We start from the raw sequence: 25643 nt of genomic DNA, 5'->3' as shown, positions 1-25643 counted from the left end.
GTTTATAACTGACATATTGATCCTAGTGGCTAATAAGCCCTGAAACAGTGACAAGACATATGAGGAAGCACTTTAAAATAAATCTCACTAGAAGCTTTGAATGTAAATTTCTCCTTCCCCTTGTCTGAATTCCCCTCTTCCTGATTATGCTGCACAGTCCTTCACGGGTTTGAAGAAGCTGCTCAATATTGTCGTCACATTCATCAGGTTTGTGCCATCTGTCTCTCCGCACCATGATGGAAACGTGCCAAAGAGTTCAACTCGACCTTGCTGCACCTGACACGTACTGATGACTTAGTATTCAACTGTGCGTACATACATACAAACTCCTCCCCTTTATGAGGGAAAACAATGAAGAAGGAAAGTTATTAAATTAATCAATTGATAAGTCGTCAAAGTGAACGTGTGTGTGGATGGTGACGGCGGAGTCGACGCCTACTCGAGCTCATCGAACAACCTTAAGTCCAGCTGTAATACTTGGGTGAAGCTGGTTTGTTTAGTTTTAGTCGTCATGGGTTTTGAGTCTGGAGATTACCGGCACCTACTCGTCATGCGGCGCCGACGAACGGCCGGACCCGGGAGCCGGCGCCAGGCCGGAGCAACTCTGCCTCACACACAATAATATGCTCCGGAGAGATAAAGAAATCGCTTTTCTAAGGAGGCAAATGCTCGTCCCAATCCATCTGCCGACAAAGCGGGGTCCCGTCTGAATATCTGCAAAAGGCACCCGTGCTCCGTCCTGCTTTGTAGCTGCCACAATGAAATCCTCAGCGGAGAGTCATACTGATTAAAGGCCGTTCCCTCCATCTTTTAAAGAAGAATGGATGACATCCATTCTTCTTACACCCTCTGTGGCCTTTTATTGAGACGAGTCCGAGTGTTCGGGGCAGGCGTCGCGTGCACACACAATGGGAATGCGAAGTGATACCGCGGGCGCAGCAGCAGCCTTTAACACAGCTTTGTTAACTGTTGACGAGATAAACATGGAGCCCGAACCCAAACGTCCTCATGAAATATGCATCTTTCCAAAGGACTCGGGGCATGTTTATCTAAAAGTCTATGTGCTGCCAAAACATGAGCATCCACCAGTGGCCTTATTTTCCCAATTTCTATGGTGGGAGCAGAGGCTGTGATGACAAAGCTAAATGTGCTTTGCAAGCTGCTTGTTTATTCCAGCAATTTCATCTGGTGCTGCTCGCTGCTTCAGAGTCGCTCATGGTCTGGAACTTTCTGTACATTCTCTGCTGATGATTGGAAATAAGTGCGATGGAGGACTAAACTCTTGATCTTGACTTTGGTTTAGTGTTGAATCGTGATGAATTCAGGTCTGCAGCTCCTTCAGGCGACGTCTTTAAGCAGCTTGTTTGTTTGTCCGACGAGCAGTTCAGAACACAGAGACTCTAATGTCCTGGACACCAGGTGCCTTTTCTCAAGAAACAGACGGGAAATTGTTTTATCAGCTGTGATGTCATGTTTAGGTTGAATACAACGTCTTTTCACGTGGTCAGTAGTTGTGCTCCGTGTTGACAGCACTTTAACGACGCACCAGAGCTGTTTGTACACAAGAGGAGCGGTGTAACGAGTTAATCCTCTCTGCGGTTTCACTGACTTCAAACATAATTACCATCACAACGCAGGATAACACACTGTACATCTCTTTGTCTGTGAATGAGTTCTGACATTAAAAATTTATATATATATCTTCACGAACAGCCCATGTAACATATATATCATCAAATATTCACTTACTTGCTGTAATAACGAGTCTTTGTGGTTCATATTTTCTCTCCATCATCAAGGACTTCATCTTCATCAATGGGGAAGTTAAAAACTTAAACGTGACATGACAATGATATAAAACGGAGAACTTTTAGAAGCTGGAAGTGAAGAATGTTTTGGGTTTTTGGTTTGTAATCGACCTCAGATACTCGCAGCTGTCTGTCATTCGGCGTTTAAAGGCGATCCTGCGATCACAGCTTCAGGTATGTTCCATCAGATTATTCACTATATAAAACAACAAACCTTCTATCATCCTTCAGACAGGATGAAAAACTGTCAATAACACACACCGCTCTACCTGGGTTCACCTGAGCTCTGGACACCTCCAGGTGAGTGGTGACGGGGAAAAGGCAGTTTTCCGTTTCTGCACTATAACAGATCAATAAACCTGCACATTGATGATAACAAACAATGAAGATTACATTTGCACAATATCTTGACATGAAAAATTCTGCTCCTACAAGCTAATCAATTACCTGATTAATCATTTCAGCTTTAAATAAGCTTCATTCGTTACGTGTAAATGTAGTTCCTCCACTTTCACAGACTCTCTTCTATAAAATATAGAGGAAGCTGTCTCTCTCTCTCCCTGTCTGTCTCTCTCTGTCTCTCTCTCTCTCTCTGTCTCTCTCTCTCCCTGTCTTTCTCTCTCTCCCTGTCTCTCTCTCTCCCTGTCTGTCTCTCTCTGTCTCTCTCTCTGTCTGTCTCTCTGTGTCTGTCTGTGTCTGTCTCTCTCTCTGTGTCTCTCTCTGTGTCTCTCTCCCTCTCTCTCTCTCTCTGTGTCTCTCTGTCTGTCTCTCTGTGTGTCTCTCTCTCGCTGTCGTTCTCTCTCCCTCTCTCTCTGTGTCTCTCTCTCTCCCTGTCTTTCTCTCTCCCTGTCTGTCTCTCTCTGTCTGTCTCTCTCTCTCTCTCTGTGTCTCTCTCTCTGTCTGTCTCTCTGTGTCTGTCTGTGTCTGTCTCTCTCTCTGTGTCTCTCTCCCTCTCTCTCTGTGTCTGTCTCTCTGTTTCTCTGTGTGTCTCTCTCCCTGTCTCTCTCTCCCTCTCTCTCTCTCTCTGTCTGTCTCTCTCTCGCTGTCGTTCTCTCTCCCTCTCTCTCCCTCTCTCTCTCTCTGTCTGTCTCTCTCTCTCTGTCTGTCTCTCTCTCTCTGTCGTTCTCTCTCCCTCTCTCTCCCTCTCTCTGTTTCACCCTTTGAACTTGAAATGTAAAAGGTTTTTTTTTAAATAATTAATGTTCTTTGAATGTAACATATAACTAAAGTATGAAAATGAAAACCAGTTTGTTACTGGAACACCATCTGTCAGGTAGATTGGAGTCCCATGTGGCGAAACAGCTGGAGATCACCGGTCTTAATTATAGATGTTTTTTGTTTTTGTTTTTTTTCCAGCAAATGCACGAGAAACCAATTAATGCATGCGGCGCACACCAATCACACGGGTGCCCCGACACGCCGCTGCTGGTGATTCCTCAACGTTTTCTCACTGACCATGAATTATGCGAAGATGTCCTCATAACAAGATTTCTAATTTGAGCCAAGAGAGTGTCACTGTTAATTGATGTGAGTAAATATCCCCAGTCACAATTCTGCATGAAGCTAATTTCTCGTTAAATTGTAGATGTCAAAGATTAATAACAGCTTGTTATTGATGGAGAAGAGATGGAGATGGGAAACAGGTTATTTAATCTGCCTTTTCAATGTGTGATTGGGAGTGAGTGGTTTCAGCGTGTTGTAAGTCCAAATAACATACGTTTACATTTAAATGGCGTAGCCCGCTGGCCTCTGCGGGGATTTATCCTTAACCTTAATCAAGCAGTAGATTTAACTCAATATCTCTCCCTCATATTAAACAGCTTGTTTTTGTGCTTTGATCATTTCGGAAATACGATTATTCGCCGTCCTGGTGAGAGTGAGGTGAGAAGATCAATACCGCTCTGATAGCTTCACATCTGCCCACCATCATCTCTAAAACTCACTAATTTACACATTATGTCTTTTATGTCTGATCAATACTAAAGTGTAAACCTGCGGTTGTGGTTTAATGAGGGGTTACGCGCCGTTCTGTTTCCTCCAGGAAGTCACCGTGTCTGCCCGAGAAACAGTCGCCAACAGAAACCCGCCATAAAACCAAGTGTCACTGTTTTATGCTTCCAGTCTTTATGCTACGCTGATGGAGAGAGAGGGCTGCAGGTGTCGTCATCGGACTCACTGCTGGAAAAGGAAATGCACATCTTTTCCCATAACCGTTGATCAGAAAGAGGTTTTTCTATTTTTGCGACAGTGATTTGTGACGGTTTTTGGAAAAGTGGTGAAGCTAATAACGATGAATTTTGTCACTTAACTTGGTGGATTAGTCGGTAATTTGAGCCGGCAACTGAAAAAAAATGAAATAAAATGTCGTTAATTTGAACCGCGTTCTCCCCCTCTCTGTTCTCTTGCCAATAAATTAGGCAGAAAGAAATCAGGATGCATGATCACACGTTTGGTCGTGGAACTCTGCACTGGCAGGTGAAAAGAAGCGGCTGCTAACTCCACACTCATCACAGGAAACAGCTCACGCTCGTCCTCGGGGACTGAGAGCAGCAGGAGCCGTAGTGCAACATGGGAAACGGAAATGACTAAATTAGAAAAGCAAATAAAAGTAAAGTATAAAGAAATACAATATAGTGGTTGCGTTTTCCATCTGTGGCAGCTGTTGGCCAGAGGTGCAGGTGGAAGGTGATGAAGTGGCTTCAGTCTGAGATTCGTCTCCGGTTTTACTCTGACATCTCTGCTCTCCCCCGTCTGCAGAGGTGAAATACACAAGTTGCAACGTGACGCGTTGGAAGCGGGAGATTAGTCAGTGAGTGAGTGAGTGTTTATCTGCGACGGCGTAAACCCCCCAGAGAGGTTTCATTTGTGATGTGAAGCCGTAAGAATCTCACTTTGTGCACCTTTGAATAATCGCTGCAAAAATCGTCTGACACTCGAGACTTCACAGGCAGCATGGAGAGATTTTAAGGGTGTATTTGCAGCTGTTCAATTCACTTGAGACTAAAAAGGTTTAATGTGGATAATTACTGAAGCAGACAGAGTGATTGGACAGTCAGGGGGGGCTCTTTAATGGGGGGGGGGGGGTAGGCCCACCATGTCTTTGGAGGCTGATTGGCCTCTTGACATTTGTGTAGCTCCAGCGATGACACTGATGATAGTTCAGCTAAAGATGTGTTATCACACTTAAGTCTTGATTTTTAATTAATCAGAGCTCAAAATGGTTTATTTTCTCTGGCGTGTTTCCTGTTATCAGCTGTTTCTGCCTCACTTTATTCCTGAACCCAGCGGGACTCAGACTGCTTCACTGACACGGATCAGACCAGGGACCCGTCTGATGATCTGACGGGAGTTCTGCTCGGAGACGTTTTATTACAGAAACCTACGATCAAAATTTTAACTGTCGAACCACCGTGTGAAAGTCACATCAGACCGATCAGTGAGACCAAAGACCAGTTCCAGTGTGAAGGTGTGGATCTTCACCTGGACCACAGCTGCAGCAGTAACTCTGAACACCGCTCGCCTCGTCAGGAACTGGGCTGCGTTTGATCACGCCTCTCTCTCTCTCTCTTCTGCCAGTTTTACCTCTCTGGCACATCACATTCAAAGCCGTTTGATTCTGCAAAGTACAACACAAACCCCCCATCACCACCACCACCCCTCCTGTGTTTTCTGGTCCGCCCTGTTCTATTTGATGCCGCACAGGCCTTTTGAAATATTCAGTGCTCACCCTTCCATCTTATTACCTGCACATCCAACTGGATGTACAGTGGCAGAAGCAGCTGCAGCATCAGTGTGTGTGTGTGAGCGAAGAAAAACTCTTTTTATTTTGATTAATCCTCTTCTTAACACAGACGTCTGCGGCCGCTCTTCGGGGCAGCGCTCAAGTCTAAGCCCCTCTCACCCCGGGTGGATTTGCCGTATTGAGAAAGCCGGCGGACACGGCGCTGATTTGGACCGGCGACTGTTGGAGGAAGATGAGGGATTGGAGAAAGGAGGGGAGGGGAAGGATAAGATGAAAGGAGAGGTGGATGGATGGAGGGAGGGCAGGCGGGGTAAAGGATGACAAGGTAAGGATGCAAAGAGAGAAGCAAAGAAAATGGGATAGACGAGGGGGCGATGGAGAACGTGGGAGGGATGTGCGAGTCGGTGGGGAAAAGAGACAGCTAATGATGGAGGGAGGAAGAGAAGGGAGGAGGAGAGGCTAAGGTGTAACAGAACAAAGCGGGGGGCTTGAGGGAATGAGGTGTTAATGATCGGAGTCGGGGGGGGGGGTACTGATGTGAAAGAAGGGAGGGAAAGAGCAGCACAATTAAGAAACAAGGAATTAAAATGTCAGCGAAGTCGTGTGGGAGAAGGAGAGAGGCTGAATGAAGGAGTGCTAAGAGGTTTATGGATGGCCCCGCTCAGCTGAAGCGTGAACACACACTCACAAACACACACAGAGGTCGGGCCGGCGAGGCCGAGCGACACGAGGGAAAACAAACACACTCATGTGGCACATACAGTACGTGACAGAGCGAGAGGAGAGAGAGGCTGATGGGTCAGGACTGAAAGTAAAGATGGCTGCCGTTATAGATTCATCTGGTGATTTTATACTTTAATGATTATTTAGTTTAGTCCAGAAAATGTCAGCAAACAACTGGAATCAGCTCCTCGCGGTCGTATCCCTCCGCCACTCAGACTAGTTCCAGAGTCAGAGAAAACATGAACCATTTTATTGATATATTGTTATAATAGCTGTTTGAAGTCTTGCTTGATGGCTAAAAACTGACAGACCTTGACCTTTGACCTCTAGCCAGCAAAATCGAATCAGTCCGTACTTGAGTCCAAACGAATGCTTGTGCCAAATTTGAAGCGATTCCCTTGAAGGGTTCCTGAGATATCACGTTCACAAGGCCAAGACCGTGTTTTGTGAGGTCAACGTGACCTTGACCTTTGACCTTTGACCATGAAAATCTAATCAGTCCATCCTTGAGTCCTAGTAATGGTCTGTGCCAACTATGAAGAAGCTCTGTCGAGGTGTTACTGAGATATCACGTCCACGAGAACGGGACGTACAACCTGAAAACAACATGGCTGCCGCTCTGACTGTCGCCGGCGCAGAGGAATAACAAACGAATTCCCAGAGTTCCACGCTGCTGTTTTCACCTTTGAGAAACTGTAACCAGTGAATCTTTTTTATCCAGAGAAACGACGCTGAGGGAGAGATCACAGTTAGACGAATGGAAGATAAACTGCAGTGCCGTGAAGGGCAGATGTGTTGCATGTCCACCCCCCCACTACCCCCCCACTACCCCCCACTACCCCCCACTACCCCCCCACTACACCCCCACTACACCCCCACTACACCCCCACTACACCCCCCCCACCCCGACCTCCACATCCTGACTCTCTGTGAAACGTCTGATTCCTCAGATCCTGGTTTCATGGCAGATCTGTTCTGTGGGATTGTGGGATGTCGAGCATCCATTACTGTAAGTGCACGGAAACGCAGCCTCACGAGCCCCCCCCCCCCCTCCCCCCTCCCCCCCTTAACAACACTGTGATTGAACGAGCCCATTGCTCTATTTGTCACCACGCTTTCTGTGTCTTCGCTTTGTTGACCCACTGATTCTTTTCATCACTCTGTCCTCCCCCCTCCTCCTCCCCCCTCCCTCCTCCTCCCCCCTCCCTCAATCTGACGTCTCTTGCCTCCTTGACGCTGACGCTTCCTGCTTCTGTGTTTTGTCATGCAGTTCTCACGGGACGACACTGGCTGCCCCTTTCTCTATCTCTCTACCTCCCCCCCCCCCCACCTCTTTTTCCATTACCAGTTTGTTATGCCACCCTTGTTCTGCAGGGCAGCTCTCATTGGTCTCCGTCCCTCCGTCCTCCAGTTCTGATTTGTTATGCCAGTGCCATTCCCTCATGAACGTCTCATTGGTCACTGTCCACTGAGCTTTCTATTACCCTCTCTTTCTCTCTCTCCCCTTCCTCCCTCTTTACACCCCCACCCCCCCCCCCCCCACCCGGTGTTGTTTGATCTCATACTTTTGCTGTCAGAGATTTGTTTCTCCCTACAGCGTCCTACTGAGGTGTTTTTTCATCTGCAACACATTTATCAGCCGAGAACAGAACGGGAGTGTGTGAGGACAGAGGCTTCAGTTTTGTCCAGGGAGGGGGGATTTCAATCCGTCATTAGTGTCACCTGAAAGCACCAGAAGCCGTTCAGAGGCTGAATATGGAGAATATTGGGCCATTATTTGGAAACAGAGAGTGTTTTTCAGCTTCAGTAACTCAGAGTGACGCAGGGAGCTACAGAGGCAGATCGGCTGCCGCTGAATGTTAAACCAGCCGGCGGAGAGAGAGACGTCCAACAACCGTTTCTGTAATATGTGACTTTTGAAATATAGTTGGAAAGGGACTAATTAGCTTTGCACAAAGTGTAGGATCATTTCTGCGCCTCCATTCCATGTGTCCACAGATGTTTAACAGGATAGATGATAACGGCTCCAGAAAGGAAATGACACTAATCTCTCTGACGCGCTCCAAATGAGGCCGTCCTCACCGGAGGAATGACAGCGCCGGTTGTTTGTTCGAGCACTTGAAGCGACTCAAGTTAAAGCTTCACTCACAAACGATCTTCGTGAGAGTAATGGCGTCGGCGGCAGAGGCAGGAACAAGAGTGACATTATTATATTGTTGTAAGGAAACCTCTCGGCGCGGTTGCGAGAGAGAGAAAAGTCATTTGTGCGTGCGGTGAGAAGAGGTGAGGGGCTGGTTGGCAAACTGCTGCGGCTGCTGAGCTTGACGTTGCTTTTCACACGGTGTTGGCAGAGCGAGGAGAAAATAAAACCTCGTGTTATTCCGACTTGGGAGCATTTAGGTATTGTTCAAAAGTGAGTGCGCCCACTGCCAACACTGATAAATATCCTGAATTAGCTTCTCTTGCTGCGTTAGCTGTTTGTAGGAAGCTCGTACAGACACGTAGTGTACAGCTGCTTTTTAACCAGCTGATGTCATTGTATTGATCTGATTAGATTTAGATAGAACTGCTGGTGATGGAGACTAACTGAAAACACCGTTAAACTCTAGCCAGACGTGAAGTCGTATTGTCTGTTTGTATTTAAGATAAAATACACCCTCCCATCCGCGGGCCTGTCAGCGCTCCTGCAGGTGTGTTTCAGTCGGTGCTGGATCCAGATCCTTTCATCACTGCACAGGTTCAGTCCTGTGACTCTGGCCCAGAGGTGTCATCCACACAACGGGTGCACATCTGGCACGTTAGTGCATCTGTAACTTTGGATCAGCAGGAACTCTTACACTCCGACTGAGACGTATTACGTATTCATTATTCTGCACAACGATGAGTTTAATGTTACATTTCCTCACAGTTTCTTTTCGCTCTTATTTGTGTTAGGGAAAAAAACTGGAAAAAAAGCTTTTTATCAATTTGTCACTTTTAGTTGTCAGGACAACGGGTGACGATGAGTCTTATATATAAATACAAGACATTATATAATTAAATGCATAAATACATAAACAAACAACATAACTAAACGTCGCCTGAAGAGGCCGCAGATCATTTTATGTCACATTAGACGTAATATGACATAATTGCTCTAATATCCTGGTAATGACAGCGTCCAACAGAGACGGATCAGACACCTGGATACGGTGTCTACATGCTGTAAGACCGGATCAGAGACGTTCTGTCATCAGTTGTATCTGAGCCTGACGGAGCGGCTGAGGCCGACAGCAGCCTGGACCTCAGCACGGCGCCGCGGGGAGCGCGATCTGCTGAGTTGTTCTTACAGCCACACTTGTGCGAGCGTGGATCCGGTGGGAGTCATTAGGTCTGATGATCGTTCTGCACCAGGACATTTTACTGCGCCAGGTGCACCTTACTGCGAACACTGCTCCCCCCTCGTGTTCTTAGGTCCCAAGGACATTAACTCCCATCACTTTGATTGTTTAACAATTAAATTCAAGGGTGGCTTCGTGGATCTTGGCGCCTCTCACGGCTCGCTCAGCCAACATCTTCAAGATCACTGATTGTTTAACTTCTAATGTTCCTGCAGGAAAGTCTGCACACGTGTTTCCATAATATTCTTATCTTCTCTACGTCATGACATCGTCCACCGTGTGGCTGGAAAGGTCCATTATCTCACGGTGGAGTAACCACCTGAGCCGTAATGCCAGATTTCGTCAGAAGAGACATTTATTTTACACCGTCACATATTCTGTTTCTTCCAGTCTGCCCGGCGGCTTGCTGCAGTGAAGCTGTGTAACACTTACAATGAGAGAAATACTCCTGTGTATCAATTTATTTACGGGATTCAACATGACATATGTGGTGTCCTGGGATCTCAGTGCAATTTAAATTGAAGGTCTTTGGGTCCGAACAATGCGCAGATGCACAATACGCATTTATAATGAAGGATCTGCTCAAGCGGTTAACCCTGTGGTGTCTAAGGTTATTTTCACAATTTAGCTGTTTTGCTATTCATTGAATTTTTTTTTTTCCAGCTCCTTGTCTGCCGGACACAGATATGAGGCTCCTTCCTCCCGCGCTGTTTGAATGTGGCTTTTGATTTGAATATAATGCTAGAAATGGAGTGTATTGATGCGTTTGAGAGGTTTAGATACTGCTCTTCATGACTGTGACTGCGCAATATATCCTTGCCGTCTAATATGTGTTTTTATCTTATTGATGTTGTGATTGCCTGGTTGTTTGGTATTGATTTATGTTTACATCTTCTGTTATGATATATGTGTCTTGGGCTTACGTCTTAGTGAATATAAATTGCATTTCCCATATGTATAAGCAGGAAAACGCACAAGTCCCATTTAAAGGTTTTGATTTGTTTGTCCATCAGGTGTAAACACAGGCAGCTTCACTTTATTATTACGTTCCTGCAACACATTCCTGATTCAGGTGTGTAGAACTGTATCTTATCCTTTCTTGCATCCAACACCTTTTTAACTTGTGCAAATGTTTTATTACATATGATATTTTATATTTTTGCACCTGGAGCTCTCTACAAAGCACTTTAAAAATAAATTCATGTCCACCTCTTGGTCATTTTTTACATCTGTTTGTACCCGTTTTAATTGATTCTTGTCATTACATTATTTATTAATTGTATTTATATGTTTGTTTTATTTTGATTTTCTTTTTTCTTAGAGTTTAAATTAAGAAAAAAAAAAGACTTGTGTGTGTATATATATACTATATATATATAGTATATATATATTTTAAATGAATATATGATCAAATTATTTAGTTTAACCGACAGGTCTAGCATACACCATCATGTAACACAATAAGATAATAGCTAAACAATAGTGAGAAATGTATTATTGGTTTAAAAGGCAATATTAGCTTGCTATAGCACAAGCTTGCTAGCTTTAATTCTTTGATCGTGTAGGCTAACTCTTCTAAAAATGATTTATTATTTAATATCTATGTTGCAGTTAAAGTAAGAGCAATATAAACATTTGAAAATGAAGTTCACCTCATGAATAAATATCGAGTTTGAACGGATCAAAAAGACTCGTGAAGCGAGATTCCCCTTTACAACATTTCACATTTAGTTTTATAATAGCAAAGTAGTAGTCTGTTATGATTTAATTACGCTCTACATGTGTTTACTTCTTGTGTATATATTATATTGATATTCAATATAAATGTATTTTCAAAGAAAATAGACGTTATTCTTTAGGGAGGGCTCTAGGTTACTGGACTAAATTGTTTTCCCAATTACGTTGTGATGAAAATACTGTGTTTGGCGGCTGGATTATTTTCAGAGGCAACGTTATTAGAAAGAGTGAATGAAACTCGGGGAGGTGTCTGGGGTGGACGGCAGGGCCGATGACGGGCCGGGGTTTGTACCCACAGCTCCGTGGTTGAGGTGATGGAAAGATCCTGGTGTCGGTGAAATGTAATTAAAAAGCGTTTTCTGTATTAAACCTGACGACAGGCCGGGTGCTGCGAGTGTCCGTGAGCGTCCGCAGATATTTCATGATCAGATATGTTGTTGGGGGAAAAAATGAGCTTCATTATCAGTGAATGTTGTGCTGATAGATTCTGTGTCAACACATTTCCTCATTTCAATAGAAAACATAATCCAGGCTGCATTACATTTCCTATCTATTCCCTATTTATTATTACGTTTCCTGCATATTTGCACTTTCAAATTGGTCGTATTTATACATAATTTGCTGGAGAAAGTTTGCACAGGATGATAGAAATTCAAGGGAAAATTGAATTTCTCTGGTAATAAATCATATTCTAGTCATTGGACCTTTATGGGTTTCCTGTGCTCGTTACTTTATTGCACCTACAGTAATAAATCTAGTACTAGAAGTGATAAAAAAATATGAAAATATACGGTTAGTGCCAGTGATGGCTGCAACCTCAGATGGTTAAATTTGTCCTCCTGGCAAGATGGTGTCTTTACTCATTTTAAGAAAGTCAGTGTTTGGTCCGGAGTGTTTGTGTGGGCCTTCCCTCTGTTATCATGGTTATTATCCGACAGCTCCGTGTTCTGCGGGAGGTTTATGTACTACACTACTGTGAGTGTGGCAACAGAACCTGATCTCACACGAGGGCACATTACCATCAGACAACACTCGAGGGGTCTGGGGGCTGAGGGTAATTTACCTCAATATGCTTCCCCCGTAATGAATTCCAAAAACGGCACATCAGAAATGGAGGAAGTTTCAAAAATGAACGCCTTGATGATTTCAAAGGCTTTGAAAGTGAGTCATCAATTTGGCGCCATGAAAAAGCAATCTCTGCAGGTCAAACAGCACGACTTACTCACTCATGAAATAAGCACGCACAGCATTAAATATTAAACAATCACGTGTTTCTGCTGCTGGTTCAAACTCAGCGGCTGCCGAGACGGGTTCACTTTCAGGACGTGCACTTGTGCGTCACCTGATTTACGCGGCAGTTTTAGCACCTGGCATTAGGGAAATAAGCTGGAGAATATGAGCTGTGTGCGAGCCGGTCCCTCCTCTCTGACTTTGCCCTGGGACTGGATGGCTGCTGTCGCCGGGTCTGACAAACCGGGCGCCGCTGCAACAAATCAGTCTCCTCCCAATCGCAGTCAATATAATGAGTCCAGACCTTCAGGCGGCTGTGTGTGCGAGCGTATCAGTGTGTATGTGCTTGTGTGTTCCTGGTTTGGAGAGAGGGGGGATGGGGGAGGGAGAGAGGAGGAGCGAATACTCAAGAGATTAGAGATTTATTGATTACCCTTTGTGGCGTCTCTCCCCCTCTCTCCCTCCTTCCTGCTGTCTCTCTCCATCTTCTCTGGGTCTTCCACTCTCCTCAGTTTATTTATAGAGGGTTGTTGAGAGCGCTGTTCTGGCTCTGCAGTGTGTTACAGACTCCTAGTGACCTGCCTTCTCTTAAAAACATCATTCCAGGAGCTTATCGGTGTAATGGAGGCAGAACATGAAGGCAATAAGCGCTCGCATCCAGCAGGCCCACTCTTCTTTTAGTCTTTATAAATGCTCCACGATGTCCTGCGCAGCTGCACTTTGAATGACGTCGAAATGTAAATGCAGCTCGTCTCGTGGGGACAGGATGCAGCCTTCCTCGGCTGTTCTCATGAGCATGACAAAAACAGCAAATCGTAGACATGTAGACGATTGTGCCGCGCTTGTACTTGCACCGTTTGATAATGACTGTGTTCGGAATATGAATGAATGGGAGCACAGGAGGCAGCGGGGGTGGATAGGGGTGTGGGGGCAGGTATTGGTTGAGACTTGGCAGTGTGTGTTTAGATCCACCGGAGGCTGCGGGCTTTTTACAGCAGGATGTGTTGGCTCCGGTGGTTTCACATCGAGGCAGACGTAGTGTAGCACGGCCACTAAATCTCATCCTCAACACCAGGACGAGCAGAAAATATGAGACTGCTCTCCCAAGAACAACCACAGCATCAGGGGGTTCAGCAAATGTCTGAAAATGACAAATACTCAGTGCTGTGGCGGCGGTAGAGTCATAATTACCACAGGAAGTGACAGTGTTATAAGCTGGTGTTCTCGTGCACATAAAAAACCTCAGTGGAAATGCCCGTAACTCAAAACATCTTGAAACTTCACAAGAAAGTCCAAGTGAAAAAGTCGGGTGTATCTATGAAGTGGATAAATCATGACGTAGGTGAAGCATGTGACTCAAACATCCCGACGCTCCCGCTCACACAGGACCGAACGTTCAGGTGTGTGTGTGGAGGAGTGAGGAGATCGTGGCGAACCCTCTTCTTCTGCAGCGCTTCCATGGGAATCAGCTGTTTATCCTGACAAACGCGCTTTAATTCACATTTTCTTCTGCTGATTTCTTTAAATTTGTTTAAAACTTAGCAACATGATTCGATGGAAAAAGCCACAAAGTCTAAAGAGGGAGGAGCCTGAAGTGGAGGGGCGGCTCGGCGGCATGTGAGGCCACCGTTCAGTGACGGTCGAAGTTGGTTTTTATTTAACTGAAAGTAAAAGGACCAACCAACCGAGTGGTTATTGTCGTAACCATGACAACGAAGGTCCTGAAGTTGTCTCACTAACTACGTAGCAGCAACAATACACAACATCAAGACCGAACCGAGCTGCTACAATAAACAATCAAAAAGCCTCATGAGACGATGAAAGTAAATGATGTTCCTGCCTGAAGTTCATTCTGCGCCTGAACGTTACATCACACTCTCACAGATCCACCTCAGCATCAGTTCCAGTATCACCATGGATGTGCATCAGTGCTCCACATCTGCGGTGTCAGCGCTGGGCATCAAAGCCCCAGACTCCTCCTTCATCTCCTGCTCTCCTCTTCCATCTAGACTCAGTGAGATGCAGCTAAGACCGGATCTCCTGTCGCCGGCGCCACTGACCTTAACCACGCCGTTTTGTGTCTAAAGCCAACGTAGCCTGACGTCACGCAGCACATTCGTTTGAAAGGGTTTTGTAGGGCGCAGACAAACACTGTCCTGTTGACAGTGGAGTCAAATCAGAAAACCTTTTTAAGCCACTATAAATGCCATGTTGTAAAATCTTTATATAACCATCTCTCATGACGCCAGGAGAAGATGATCAGTCACTTCTGTGGCTAGACTCCTCCACTCACCGCAGAGCGAAGGAAATAACGCAGTGGGATGATGTGACATCTAATCCGGGGCGGCGAGGGGAGATCATGATGTTTGTCGAGCCCCGTCGAGGGAGACGCAAAGCCCTCCACCCCGAACGCCCCGCGGGTCTGGAGATTGCCTCTCCTCCACCTTGGCAACAAACGGCAGAGTCAGACAATGCATCCAGCCCAAATTTTAATGTGGCCCAGACTCTCAGAGCGGGAGTGGGAGGAAGGCAGCGGGAGGATACTCTGCAATGTTTCACAGCTTTCGCTTGTGCACAGAACATCAAAACACCTTAGGGGGAGTATATTTCTTTTTATTCCACCGCGCCCTGCTAATAGATTGGAAGATATTAAGTATCTGGGTACATATGTCTTTTTGCAATTCTGAGTAGATCTCAGACGGATAATTCAGTGAAAACGCCGTAATCCCCGGCAGAGCGGCCATGGTTAGAAATCTATGTGGCTAATTAAATGGAAAATGGCACAGTGAATATACTTCATGACAGATGCAGATTTATTCGCTGCATCTATGAGGAATGTGTTAGTATGGATTTTGGACGAGCGACTGACTTCTGCAGAGCTCCTGTGTTTACCCAGCGTCTCCCCTGTGTGTCTTCAGTAATGGGTATCTTAATGTAGTTTGAGAGTTTGAGAGATTTCATTTGTGTGGAAAAACAGAGTGCAATACTGCAACACACACACACACACACACACACACACACACACACACACACACACACACCGCCTCGGGAATCAAGTACCAGCAGCACAGCCTGACCTGCAAGGTTAAATACATTTTATGATTTACATAGTGGGAGAAGGTGAAGTGGAACAAAACCAGCTGATTTAAATGTTTTTTATTTATTACAGAAGGCTCATAAGTCAGAGGCCAAGTGAAAGCAAGGCCCGGCTACTTGTACATTCTGATGTGTACAGAAGCTTTTACCTTTATTTCACTCTTTCTAAATTTAGATTCGACGTCACTTAAGTGCCTGAAATGAAAATGTGAAATGTGCTAAATGGAAAGAGAAAGGCGGGAGCTGGAGAGGAGGTGTGAAGGATCAGGGTGACTTCAAATCTGACGGCTGCGATTCCGTATCTTTTCCCGCACAAGTTCTCTCTCCCTCTCTGGCGCTCTCTGCTCGTCCGACCCCCTTCAACTCCCCTCATTCTGCTGACCGGCCCAGACTGTCTGACTCTTAAGACTCCTTCCTCCTGTGGAGAACAACTGATTTCCAGGCTGAGCAGAGGCTGGCAGGCTTTCATGGTGGAAAGTGGGTCAGCGTGCGAGTGCCAAGCGTGGCCTTTTTTCTTCAGGTGCTGAGCGGCTAAAACGAGCAGCGAGAGGCGTCGCTGCCGACTGTCTGTGTGTGAGCGCTCGCCAGGCTTCATGAGAGGCAGAGGTCTCAGTGAGGGGGATGCTGGGACGCCAGAGGCAAACTTCAGCAAACAAACAGTCTGATACTACGCTGGTGTGTGTGTGTGTGTGTGTGTGTTTGATGGTAGGAAGCCAGTTTCAGAAGGGAACAGCTGCAAAGCACAGTGTTCAGTGGTGAACGGTACATTCACTCGAGTCCTCCAGGTCGGAGAGTTGTGCTCTCTGCTCTGCTCTGACGTGTTACCGTCCAGGTCTTACATTAAAAAGAAATGATGACCTTATGAAACACGACGCATTGATTCAACCAGAGGTTCTAACATCTGTCGCCTGTGAGTCTTTACAGTAACAAGCAGAGTCTGTTTCAGATTTCTATGAGATTGTAGCAGATCCATCAAAGAGACGTTTACCCTCTAAACCTCTCACATGCTTTCATTTAAAGACTGTCGAGGCCAAAAGTAGAAGAGATATCCATTCTCTCTCTCTCTCTCTCTCTCTCTCTCTCTCTCTCTCTCTCTATTCAAGAAAAGTCCATGAAAATAAATAGAAATGTGTGTAAACAGAACTCTGTAACGTGCTGCTCACACACTGATAATGTCGTACAGGGTTGTGCAGCTCATCAGTTACTCATTACATAATAATTACATTACTGTAATACTGACTCAGCTGCAGAGGAAGGTGCCAGACTCCTCATTACTCTTCTGTCGTCAGCTCCGACAAAAGTGAGTTTAACCAGCTCCAAGTCGTCCACGCCCCCGCGTGACATTTGACAGCAGCAGGAGACGAGACGCTGCAGTTTAACAGGCGGTCAGCGGGGATTTACTGACTAAAGCTAAATTAGCCTCGATGGCTGCACACACACCGCCACCTCAGGAGCAGCTAACATCTGCACACATCAGCCACCAGAAGACCAGTCCACCCAACTGAACACAGACCGGGCCGATCATCAAACTCCCAGTCACGAAACTACTGGGATTATTAGTGTGATGTAAAGTAATCACGTTACCAAGTAATGCATTAGCTCCCCACACAGGTCTTATATATAATCATTTATCAGTTACAGAGAGAGAGTCATTTAGCTGATAATACGTCTCATACTTAAAGAGGACTTTGATTCTTTTACTGAATAATGAAGGACTTTCACCTTAAGGTGCTGGTGCTTTTATCTACGTGAAGGATCTGACTACTTCTTGGAGAATATCCCAAAACAAGTGGATGTGGATGTTAATCAGGATGGATTATTTGCTCTGCTGCCCTTCAAACTCTCCATCTCCTCACAGCCAGTGGGAGGAAACCAGTTCACTCACACTCTCTCGCCGGTTTATTTTTGGGAGAAACCCGTTGCCGACGCATCAACAGAAGCAGGAAATGCTCTTTAAGCCCCACAGGTTTCTTTACAGAGACGAATGAGTTTCTATCGACTGCTACGACTGACACGGTATTATTCATAACGCTGGCTCCTGGTTGGCCGTGTTGCTTCAGAGCAAGAGGGAGCTTTTGTTGAGCGTAGTCATTGTCCAGGTGTCAGGTGAGGCGGTGGCTTTCCGCCGCTGCAGACCAGATCCTAGGTTCAGCCTTCTCTCCCAGAACCTGCTGGGAGAGAATTGCGGAATTTCTTCAAATTTGGTCCAAACTTTCACTCACACTCGAGCATTAACTGATTAGATTTTGGTGGCCAAAGGTCAAAGGTCATTGTGACCTCACAAAAACAAGTTTATGGCCATAACGCAAAGATTCATACGCTAATTATGACACAATTTAACACAAATGTAAATAAAGAAAAAATGATGATGGTGATTTAATTTTATACCCCAAAGGTCAAAGGTCAACTTCACTTGACATCATAATGTTCTGCATGTTCAGGAAGGAGAGACTGCGACCGTATTTCCTGCAACTGAACTGGTTGGTGGCGATGAAGTATGTGACTTTACACAGCGACTGACCCGCGCCACCCCCCCCCCCCCCCCGGGAGAAAAGAAACAACCAAAACATAAATGCAAAAATCTTGCAGGTGAAATGATAATAATAATCAAAAAAAAAGGGACCCAATCACTAGAAAGATGTTGATTGAAAATAGGATTTTTAGAGGCGCTAAGGTTCAAACTACTGTCAAACAACTGCACAATCACCAGCAATTTCAGGAGATGAAGTAAAAAGAAAAGAAAAGGAAGGAACCCGAGGAGGTGAGTCAGTGAGGTTTGTTTGTGCTTTGAAAAAATCAAGACTTCAAAAGGGAAAATAAAGATCACGCAGTTCCTGACAGTTGCGGAAGAGCTGTGGGTAAATATTCACCCCAGACACATTTTTAATAAATTATTAAAGCTCAATAAAATGTAGTTACACTAAATGCCTTTTGTTTTGCTAATAGAAAATGAACAGGCTTTTGTTCCTGCAAAGCATTTTGTAGACACGGCCTTTTGGCTTCATCAGCTCCATTGTTATCTTTCTCAAATTCCATTAGACGCAACAATGAGGAACCACCGACGTACGTCCACAAACACAGCCCAGAAACACAGCACACACTCCAACACAAGTTTTCACACTGTGTCCCTCCGCAAAACAAATCAGGAACAAATCCGTCTCTACAGAGACGTCACGTTAGCTCGGACACACACTGCTAGTCCTTTATCGAAGCGCCACGAGTTCAGTTTGAGGCTTTTTAATGCCACATGTTTATTTTAATGCAGTTTAACACCTGATTGACTTGTACATGGGCCACAATCAGTGAAAGCCAGTAAGGTTGTTACGGCCTAGAATTAATTAACAAGTACATGAATTTATTACATTATTGATTTTAACAACAATTCCTAATAATATCTTTAAACATGAGCTGAATAAGAAGCACAGATTATTGGATGGATGAACTAATTAAAAAGATAATTAATCAATCTGAGGTACATATATTTTACATTAGGTCTGCGATCTGGAACAATATATAAAGCCTGTGCAAAAACATTTTATAACTAACACTGATTGTGAACTTGTGCATTAATTAAACCATTATGTTCATCGACTCACGCACTCGTCAGTTCCTGATCCAAGTATCGGTATTGGAACAAATCAATAATTAATAAATTTTTAGAGACATCACTGAACTCTTTCTGTTATATTACACTCAGCAGGGAGTTTACTGTGTGAGTGTAATATTACTGTAGAGGCTGTTTGCTCCTCCTGGCTCTCATTACATCTTATCTCAACAACTGTGTGTGTGTGTGTGTGTGTGTGTGTGTGTGTGTGTGTGTGTGTGTGTGTGTGTGTGAGGTTCTGTAAATAAGAGAGGGAGAGATCTGTTTGTTTGTTTGTTTGTTTGTTTGTGAGGCGGTCTGGGGTGGAAATGGATTAGTGAAACTTGTGCACTGTCCAGAACACACCCACATGAGGTAACCCACGGCGACGGTCCTGGCATCAACAAGTTCCTGAGCTTCCTGTCGTGAAGCTCAGAGAGAAGCTGGTGCCAGTTAGCGCCGAAATCAAACTTGGGTTGGTTACATTTGGAAATGTGTGTGTATTTGTCTTATGGTGGATTAAACACAGACGTGACCTGCCAGCAAACTCCCTCGCATAATGTGAGAGCACAGGGTTACTGGGAGCAGTAGTCAGCAGATACATGCAGACAAACAGGCAGAGGAGGAAAAGCTTCAGCTCACTGAGAAGGAGGTGACGAGGTCAATCATGCGGAGAAAGGATCAATGAGGGGAAACGGTCTTTAAATACGATGATGATTTAAAGAATAAACATTGAACAACAACCTCAGTGTTACAGTGGACTCTTCAGGACGACGTAACGATCCCGTTGGTTCAGTTTCTCAGAAATCGTGTTTTGAGTCTGGCATGGCAGACACCTCTAAATATTACAATACCCATGGGCCTTGGCCACGGTTGCCATGGAGAAGAAGCCAGACAGATGTGCGAATCAGAGCAGAATCAGATCTAAAAAGGTTTGTTATTGAATTTTTGAAAACAAAGGAGCCACATTTACTGAATTCATTCACAATCACCCAAGAATCCACAAGTGAACTGATTTATTGCCTCAGTCTTCAGCTTCTGCGCTGCTGCTAACAGCTTCTTTATTCTGCACCGAGGATTGTACCTTTGACTTCTCTTTTTTAAATCAGAGAACCAGGCATTTTCTGATGCAGATGTTCATCTCATGCGCTGCTCTGATCTTTTTGAACTGATATGGATTTAATTGAGTTTCATGTCTGTCTGAGCTGCAGTGATCTAACTGTGAGTCACGTCACGCTGCCTTTAGTAAAAAATATACAGCACTTTGACTTTCAGATCCAGGGGCACATGAAATAGCAGCTGCTCTGAGAAGAGGAATTATATCATGATAAGAAAACACTCTGGAGACCTTGGAGCTGTTCTTTACTTTAAAGTATGATGTTAATAATTCAGATGTTCAGGCAGGTGGGAAAACTAAACGGGGGCATTTTGTGGACAGGTGAGGGACTGCAGGAGTGTGGGAGGACGACTCTGACTCTGACACATGAACCTCCTACAGGAGTCCTAGATTTTCTGTGGGCTCTAATCTTTGCCGTGACTTCTGCAAGTCATGGCGCCGAGCAGCAGCAGCAGAAGTAAAAGCAATTATAAGTCAAAGAAGATCAAATAGAAGATTTGTGGGATGAGATTTTGTGTCTCTAAAATTGCTTGACAAATCTCTTTATAGAGGGATTAGATACATTAACGCCCGAACCAAAACTGTGACACATTTACATGCGTTCAGTTCAGAGCAGTTGCAGGAAAATCTGTAGTTTAATAAAAACGTTATCACACCGTGCTCGATTTGATTAGAGTTCGAGGTGATCAATTCCACCGCACGTTTGCGTCTCCGTCTCAATAAAGCGTTCACTGACAGTTTACTGTTGGTGGCACCTCGAGGCGTCTGCATTTCAAAATGTTGTGTAGAGCGACGAGATTACGGATGAATCGTAACAGGTTTATGGAAATCTCAATAAAGCCTCACTCCACTCCAAAGAGTTTTATTTTTTAAATGCAGACTTTAGTTTGGGTGTGTGTGTGTTTACGAAGCACACCTTCAGCCTCCTCCTTCATGTTCCAGGTCAATGCTTTCTATGTAAATTCACCCTGTGCCGTGTCATTCCTCTCACATCTGTGACGCGAGCTTAATCTCCCGTTAGAATCCTGATCGCTGTGACATGAACGCATTTCCCCGCTCCGCCTCTCGCCGCTTGTTAAATACGTTTGTCAGAGTGAAGAGAAAAATGGGTGTAGCTGTGTAAATTAATTCAAAAGTGGACGGATTCAAAAATGGATGAGGGGAGAGTGGAGGGGGGGAGGGGGAGGGGGAGGGTTGAATTAGTTCAAATGAATTAATTTGTCTCTCTTTAAATGGGCTGCTGGCGTGGAACTTGATTGGTGGTTAGAAAGCTGCCACTGATTTTCCAAAGCAACTTGCGCTCTTTAACAAATATGCAATGTTTTCAATTACCACTTCCACATGGGCAACATATGTTGAGCTGCGTCGGCTTAAAGACAGTCGGTTTGTCATGATTTAATTAGCGGTCGTCAGTAGCTGTAGTTCTGATGTGCTGCTGCAGCTGCACGGGGCTGAGTTTGTGTGGAAGCGTCTCTCTGCACCGTCGCTCTGAGGAAACCAGAGACCAAGGTGCTGGAGGGAAGTTTGGTGTTTGTGCTCGCCTTAGCAACAAGGGGCAGGATGTTTCGCATCTTCAAATCCCTAAACTGAAGGCAGTAAACAGCCTAAGGTGCGGTACAGCTTCCTGTTTACATAATGGCTTCCTAAAAAGAAGAAGAAAAACATGCATGATTTGGGTTTATTGAGATGTATTCCATTTTTCTGTTTGGAATAACAGGTTTGAACATCTTGGGTTCATGCTGCTTGAGGTTTGTTAACAGATGGTGCATTAAAAACACAGCAGTACATACAGTAAGATGGAAACAGACAGATATTAACATGGTAATAAAGAGCTGCAAAAGAAAACCTTTATAAGATCCAGTTGGGTTTCCTAAATACTTGAAACGTCAAAGAGGTAAATACTTAAAGATGTTACATTTTAATGTGCAGGGGACGTGTTATCCAAGACCAGATTATATTTGAGAAAATAAAATGCTGCATGTGAGGGCTCTGACGGCAGATATCAAGGATGGCATTTGCCGTGCTGAGCAGACGCCTTCCAAAGCACCCAGCGTTGTTGCCGACTACCTTCAAGAACTTCCACTGTCGGGCTCCGAAACCAGGACACCAGTCCGACCTTTAAAAAACTATTTTAAAAAAAGGATTTTTGAAGATGAACTGTAATTAGCATCTGCAAAAAGAATAATAAATAAAGTCGGCTTTGTGGCGGCTCACCAGCTTTATTGATCACAGCGCTGCATGTGTGGAGGCTGGTGACAATATTGTCAAATCAATAATCATGCCCTTGTGTTTTGAGACATTCAGTTTCAGAGAGAAAAATTGTCAGACCAGAGAACAAGTTCATTCAGAGGAAACTCATGTCCGTCTCTGTGTGAAGCGTGACGTGTGCACAGGCCTCAGCTGGATGCACGGTTCACTCTCACACAACAACCTGTTCTCCAGAACATTAACTCCATATTCCACTAGAGATGAGTTAAAAAGCTCTTTAGCCAACAGATGTGGTTGGATACTGTTTAAAGGCTGATGAAGAAAAATCAATGAACAGAGCCTGCAGGGGTCTTTAAAGCATCCACACTGTTGGTGTAAATATGAAGTCGCCCAGCCCCTCCCTGCTTTATAAATAACCTGTAATAGACCCATCACCTTCACAATGCTTTCCCAGCTTTATACTGTATATATGCTTTCTTTCTGCCAGGCCTTCCTTCTGCAGCAGAGACATCGCAGAAATAAAAACTGTTCTCTGTGACATTTGTCTGGGGACTCGGTAACATCCAGGTTGCTCAGGATAATCCACAGACGTCACTGTGGACTTTTCAGCTGAGGTATTTTATTCTGCAGGTACGCAGTGGAAGAAAAGAAAACTGTCCACAAACCTCGCTGTGGGACACTGGCTGTGGAAAAATTCACTGCTGGGTTTTTCAAATGTAATTTTCCAATGCTGCGAGAACCACAAACTCAATTCTATTTGCTTCCATTGAATTTGGCGGGACAGAGATCAAAATCCCAGAGAACACAACCAGAATGATTCTGCAAGCAAGTGGGAAAATGAAGCTTTAACGTGTCATCAAGGCCACAGCGGGGAACCTGGAAACGCTGAGGTCACGAGTCCAAGTTCGCACCAAAAGGTCCTCGACGTGTTTTTGAAATATTTGGATTTTCATATTTCACTTGTTCATTTACCTGCTCAATAAAGATTTTCTGCAAGGTCTAAATTCTGCTTCAAAGCAGAACCCAGCAGAACCCAGCAGAACCGCAGCCAGATAATCATCTGACTGGGAAAAGAACCAAGAAAATATCCTTCATACGTTAGCTCCATTTGATTATATAATGTAACTATCGCTATGATAAAAATTCATTCATTCATTCATTAATAAAGAGCACATGACCTGTTGTCAATGACGACCATGAAACAATTTGTCCGAACTGAATGTGACTTTAACCAGAGTCTCGGATCAGAAACCCCAAAACCTTTTGTAGCTTTCTTGTTAATTTGTGTGAGATCTTGTTGTTTTTTAGCAGGTTTCATGTTTCACACTCTGCTGTTTTTATCTTTTTATTTTTTATGTAAAGCAAAAGATCGTTTGCTTCAGCCAGAATCTGGAGTCACGTGGCAGCAAGTTCGTCTGTTGGCAGCTTTGTCTCGTTCTCAGAAGTTGTTCAGCACCGACACCCAGAAGCATGTGGGCTGGGTGTACATATAAATAAAAATGTCAGATGTAAACACGAACCAAATGAAACATGTCGACCCTCAGAAATTATACAGACAGGCTTCGGGCCACTGCAGTCTCACAGCAGTTATTAATTCTCCAAGTTTTATTCAAATTAAACTTGTGAGTCGATGTTGTGGCCTTTCAGAAAGGAAATCACTGAAGTTTAATTTTGTGCCTCATCAGGCGCCTCACTTCAAACGTCTATTAAGTTTTTATATCAAAAGGGGAAGTGAAAACGTCTCCTGGTGCTGAACCCAACCCAGCGCACACAGCCTGTAGCAAACTCATGGTTCTGGTTCTCCATCTGCACGTGAAGTGTACGGCCGAGTCCCTCCCATATAGAGCGAGAGGCCGCGGGCCCAACGAAGGAAGCTCAAACAACCCAAGAGCACACTACCCGCCCAGCACCAGGGCGAAGAGCCAGAGTGACGTGGCTGGAGGAGAGACACGATCACGTAGCAGCTAAAGACACAGATATTTCTCTCAGAATCTGGAGGAGACCAAACCAGAGCTGAACTGAGATCGTCTTCCCAAGAAAAACAACCGCATTTGTGGCACAGTTGCGTAAGGTCAAGGTGCAACATTGAGGACATGGTTGGAAACTGTCGCCGAACCGCTGTAAACAAATGATGTCATCGTGTTGAATTTACTTTCCGGCGTGTGTCAGCCTTTAGACCACATGTTGACCAGGAGTCGCTTCTAAACTGCTGCTGCTTGAATCCTGATTTTATAACCACGACGCCGCCTGACAAAAATCACCAAACACATAAATTAAAGACAAAGACGGAGCTGCGATTTCAGCTGGATTTACTTGTAAAATGATCACAATTAGAAGCAACACAATACCTCGCACAGACGGCACATGTGCAGCTCATCACGTCCATGTCAGCTGCTCCGCCTCTCTCACAGAGACACACTAGACCAGCGGTTCCCAACCTCTTCCAACTCATGGTCCACTTGAAAACCTAAGAAATGTTGGCGGCCCACATCCGACCCGTGAACAACGCGGAGGTTAAGTCATGAATTCTCAGAGCACTTTTTATTTTAATAACAACAAACAAACATTCAGGACTGAAGTGAAAAGAAGGGAAACATTTAGGTCGCCTGTCTCTGCCATTGTCTCTCTTTCCTTCTGAGTCTCCCTGTTGCTAACCAGCTCTCCATTTTGATTCTCCAGTTTGAGCGTTCAGTCAGACTGAGATAGCAGACAAGTACAGGATGTGGTGCAGCAGCAGCAACAACATAAAAGTCACTATCATTGGGAATCGCTGCACTCAAGACAAGCCTCTGGCTCACGGCGCAGAACTCTGGAGACTCTGGAGACTAGCAAAGGTTTGTTCAAAAAGTCACTAGATTTGTGGCTAACCCCCGAAAAGACTGAAAAGTTGTTAAATCTAGAAACACTGCTGTTTGCTTCAACTCATTTTAAAAGACTAGCAGCCAATGGGAAAACTCCAACTCAGTCACATGGCAGTCAATTGACCAATAGTGGAAGTACGATCACTCAGTCAGTCACA

General features: G+C 44.8%; 1 protein-coding gene and 1 long non-coding RNA gene across 5 annotated transcripts in view; both read left to right on the top strand.

The window, feature by feature from the left end:
• tspan4a (tetraspanin 4a) overlaps positions 1 to 25643 on the top strand; it is a 126836-nt gene that overhangs the window by 43554 nt on the left and 57639 nt on the right. The window lies entirely within an intron of this gene.
• Positions 1456 to 4185, top strand: LOC130167346 (uncharacterized). Of its 2 annotated transcripts, XR_008827279.1 has the most exons (3): positions 1456 to 1982; positions 3165 to 3335; positions 3850 to 4185. It is a non-coding gene; the product is annotated as an uncharacterized LOC130167346 (long non-coding RNA). The 2 variants fall into 2 exon arrangements; XR_008827278.1 differs by lacking the exon at positions 1456 to 1982 and having other exon boundaries at positions 2926 to 3335.

The sequence above is a fragment of the Seriola aureovittata genome, chromosome 1 (genome assembly GCF_021018895.1).
Source record: "Seriola aureovittata isolate HTS-2021-v1 ecotype China chromosome 1, ASM2101889v1, whole genome shotgun sequence".
In the NCBI taxonomy this organism is placed as follows: Eukaryota; Metazoa; Chordata; class Actinopteri; order Carangiformes; family Carangidae; genus Seriola; species Seriola aureovittata.
Note: the sequence above shows the minus strand (reverse complement) of the source record. Positions and strands in the feature narration are given on the sequence as shown.